We start from the raw sequence: 4,521 nt of genomic DNA, 5'->3' as shown, positions 1-4,521 counted from the left end.
GAGTCGATCATCAGATATTGTCCAAGATTAACCTTCAGGGTGGATATAGCTCGCTAGCAGCCTCGCACCGAGGACCTATCCACGTCATGATTTACCCAGAATGCTTTGTGTGCAAATAAAATGGCCCCGTCCGTGTTAAAATATATTTAAAAAAATTAAGAACTAAACAGCCTACAGTATTTTACAGTCTTTATTTTACAGTTAAAATACTGTATAGTTTATTAAATAAAATGTAATGTTACAACCAATCAGAGAGCCMTTTAAAGCCGTGCTTGTAGTTCCGCTCTCAGCCACAGGGGGGCAGCACAGCCGAGGCTCTGCTCCGGCTCCCCCCGGCTCCGGCTCGGCTTCAGTCTGTCACTGCTGCCGCGTCGAACCGGAGGTCAGAGTCCGAGCTGAGCCAGTTCCACAGACCCGAACCCACAGACCTGAACCCGGACTCCTCGTTTCGGCTCAGAACCAGGTGAGTTCTGCGCAGCTCCGCGACCGGAACCTGAGAGCCTTTCAGGCKCGCGCGGCAGCTCGGGGGATCAGGTTCTGATCGATCCCTGATCAGGGTCAGGCTTTGGTCTCCGAGGTTCTGCTGAAGTTCGGATAGAGATGAATGGATTCCTGGTCCAAACAGAACCCAGAGCCGGACTCAGAACTTTGTGTCGGTGTTCTCACAGTTTAAACCAGAAACGCGTTGAAAGACCCGGTCCACGGTCAGAACCACCGGGTCCAAAGTACTGGATCAGGTTCTGAAACCAAAAGTCTAAAGGTTTTACGGTTTATCTGTGTGTGTTAGTAAAATATCACATGAAACACTGAAAAAGTTCTGATCAGATGATCATCAGGTATCAGCTGAAACCTGCTGGTGGCTCTGAATTCATTTAAATCTTCATCTTTTGAAAACTATCTTTTTAAAATTGTAAAATGTTTTTATGTTTTTTTTTTTACATGTTTTGGATCAGGTCAGGTCATCAGATTGATCTTCAGCTCTTATTGAGTCTCTTTGGGTCCTGCAGACACGTGTTGGTTTGAGCTGGTTAACATAACTTCAGCTAACTCTGAACTCACAGGATCTGTCTCTGATCGGTCTCTGATTTATCTCTGATCTGTCTCTGATTTATCTCTGATCTGTCTCTGATTTATCTCTGATCTGTCTCTGATTTATCTCTGATTTATCTCTGATCCGTCTCTGATTTATCTCTGATTTATCTCTGATTTATTTGTGATCTGTCTCTGATTTATCTCTGATCTGTCTGTGATCTGTCTCTGATTTATACCTGATTTATCTCTGATCTGTCTCTGATTTATCTCTGATTTATCTCTGATCTGTCTCTGATCTATCTCTGATCTGTCCCCGATTTATCTCTGATCTGTCCCTGATTTATCTCTGATTTATCCCTGATTTATCTCTGATCTGTCTCTGATTTATCGCTGATTTGTCTGTGATCCGTCTCTGATTTATTTGTGATCTGTCTCTGATTTATCTCTGATCTGTCTCTGATTTATCTCTGATCTGTCTCTGATTTAGCTCTGATCTGTCTCTGATCTATCTCTGATCTGTCCCCGATTTATCTCTGATCTGTCCCTGATTTATCTCTGATTTATCCCTGATTTATCTCTGATCTGTCTCTGATTTATCGCTGATTTGTCTGTGATCCGTCTCTGATTTTTTTCCCTCAGTTACTTCATATTTTGTAGATTTATGGCCAAAGGCTAAAAAACAATATTCAGACTCGAGGTTGTGGAGGGATAAAACTGAAAGAATCACACAGTGCAGGTGTGTGTGTTTGTGTGATTCAGGAGCTGAAGATAAGCTCCGCCTCCCTCACGTTTCTGTTTGAGTCCAACAGAACTGATGCACTGTTTCCTTTGAGTTTCTGTGTGACCTGTCTGACGCTGGCTGTAATCCAGATTACAGATATTACCATCAGTAAACTATTCTAGTAAACATTTTTATCCCTGAGTGGCAATTTGTTGTGCTGACAGCAGTGACAAAAGAAGTGAAAAGAAAAACACACACGTACAATGCACACAAAAAAACTACATACATATATTCCATTTTAGCACTTACAGTAAAGGCCTGGAATTGATCGAAGCCAGTCATTGTGTGTCAAATCACCCAGAAAAGAGGGTGATTTGACACACAATCACACACACACACACAATCGATTGTGTTAAAATTTGGCACATTTGTTAAAAGTGAATGTGTTGATTTTATTCCCAGACTTGTACAGTAAGTTCTGTCGAGTCAGTAGAAAATCCTCCTGTTTGGGTTCTGGAGGACCTTCTGCCTCACATCTGGAAGGAGTTTGTAGATTAGATACAGTTTATCAAACTGAATCCTCCATCAGAGCTGAAGGTCCAGTTTGTGGTTTGAGTTCAGAAACAGAAACAACAAATCCTCCCGTCAGAGGAGCCAGGTTAGGACAGCAGCAGTTGCTGGTTTGGATCCGTGCCTGACCTTTGACCCAGCACTGAAACTCAACATCTGGATGTGTTACACAAGGAAGCATGTGTGTTTGCTTCCATCTCGTCTGTGACGTGTGAACCGTTGGAGCTGCTGTGACCCTGACCATGTTTCCTGATGTGGAGCCTGTCTGGGGTCGGTCTGCAGCACTTTCACTTCATGCAGGCAGGGTTTCACACCGACACCCTTTGAGGATCAGCCTCTGAGTCTTTGTGCAGACAGTCCTGTTGATTCACGTTCAGACGCTCCCACTTCACAACCTGCTCACCCGGTTTGGAGGAATGTCCCTGCAGGGAGTCTGGGTAGACCTGGGTACAGAACCACTCTGAAACTAGGCCACGTACCAGTCTAAGACTAGTCTAAACCTGGGTCTCTGACTAGACTAAAGTCTGGCTTCAATCCAGTCTAAAACCAGTCTAAGACCAGACTAAACCTGGGTCTCTGACTAGACTAAAGTCTGGCTTCAATCCATTGTAAGACCAGACTAAGACCAGACTAAAACCAGTCTAAGACCAACTTAACACTAGTCTATACCTGGGTCTCTGACTAGACTAAAATCAGGTCTCAATCCAGTCTAAGACCAGTCTAAAATCAGACTAAAACCGGTCTTAACACTAGTCTAAAACCAGTCTAAACCTGGGTCTCTGACTACACTAAAGTTTAGCTTCAATCCAGTCTAAGACCAGTCTAAAACCAGTCAAAGACCAGTCTAAAACCAGTCCAAGACCAGTCTAAAATCAGTCCAAGACTAAAACCAGTCTAAAACCAGTCTAAACCTGGGTCTCTGACTACACTAAAGTTTAGCTTCAATCCAGTCTAAAACCAGTCTAAAACCAGTCAAAGACCAGTCTAAAACCAGTCAAAGACCAGTCTAAAACCAGTGCAAGACCAGTCTAAAACCAGTGCAAGACCAGTCTAAAACCAGTGCAAGACCAGTCTAAAACCAGTCCAAGACCAGTCTAAAACCAGTCCAAGACCAGCCTAAAACCAGTCCAAGACCAGTCTAAAACCAGTCCAAGACCAGCCTAAAACCAGTCCAAGACCAGTCTAAAACCAGTCCAAGACCAGTCTAAGACCAGACTAAAACCAGTCTAAAACCAGTTCAAGACCAGTCTAAAACCAGACTAAGACCAGACTAAAACCAGTCTAAAATCAGACTAAAACCAGTCTAAACCTGGGTCTCTGACTAGACTAAAGTTTAGCTTCAATCCAGTCTAAGACCAGTCTAAAACCAGTCTAAGTCCAGTCTAAGACCAGTCTAAAACCAGTTCAAGACCAGTCTAAAACCAGTCTAAAACCAGACTAAGACCAGTCTGTGTGTTTCAGTCACACCTGTTTGCTTAATTAATTAATTGATTTTGATTTCCACTGAACAGAGTGTCTTTGTTTCAGGTGTTGAAACATACTTGTTGTTCTCCTGCTTWTTGTAGTAAGAACCTTCAGCCAGATTTAGCAGTGAGGTGTTTGTTGCTCCAGTCTGAGGTTGTGAAACCTAACCAGCCCCAGAAAACTGAAGAAACACTGCCTTTTTGAGAAGTAGATCCTCTCTGCTAGCTGCCATATTGTCATGTCATGTACCAGGTGTCTTGAGGGACAGGTGGGCTGACCTCTGAACTACAGAAGCCCCAAAGAGTGCACTGGTGGGAAAAATATCCAGAATTTCCCAAAAATTAAATCTTCATAAATGGCAAATTCAAATTAATCGATTAAATCGATTTATCGCCCAACCCTATTTCCACAGTCAGTGATGTATGCTGTGTTGTGGAAACATTAATTTAACACAAACAGAAACACTGCTCCTGTTGAGGTCTCGTATATACGGTTTAGTAAACACCATTATGTCATCTTAAAAAAACAAGATTTCATCCTGAGGAAATGCYGAGTCAACGGAAAACACAGTTTTGAGCTAGTGTTAGCATTGGACAGGCTAGTGACTAGCATGGATAAGCTGGTGTTAGCATTGGAGATGCTAGTGACTAGCATGGATAAGCTGGTGTTAGCATTGGAGATGCTAGTGACTAGCATGGATAAGCTGGTGTTAGCATTGGACAGGCTAGTGACTA

At 43.0% G+C, this 4,521-nt stretch overlaps 1 protein-coding gene across 1 annotated transcript in view; it reads left to right on the top strand.

Moving 5' to 3' along the window:
* Window positions 1–433: 433 nt before the first annotated feature.
* Window positions 434–4,521, top strand: part of LOC106532054 (CD82 antigen) — a gene marked incomplete at its 5' end in the record, with an annotated part of 21,326 nt that continues 17,238 nt past the window's right edge. The window contains 1 exon segment of the mRNA XM_014028038.1: window positions 434–463.

This window comes from Austrofundulus limnaeus, unplaced genomic scaffold (assembly GCF_001266775.1).
Source record: "Austrofundulus limnaeus strain Quisiro unplaced genomic scaffold, Austrofundulus_limnaeus-1.0 Scaffold713, whole genome shotgun sequence".
Classification (NCBI taxonomy): Eukaryota; Metazoa; Chordata; class Actinopteri; order Cyprinodontiformes; family Rivulidae; genus Austrofundulus; species Austrofundulus limnaeus.
Note: the sequence above shows the minus strand (reverse complement) of the source record. Positions and strands in the feature narration are given on the sequence as shown.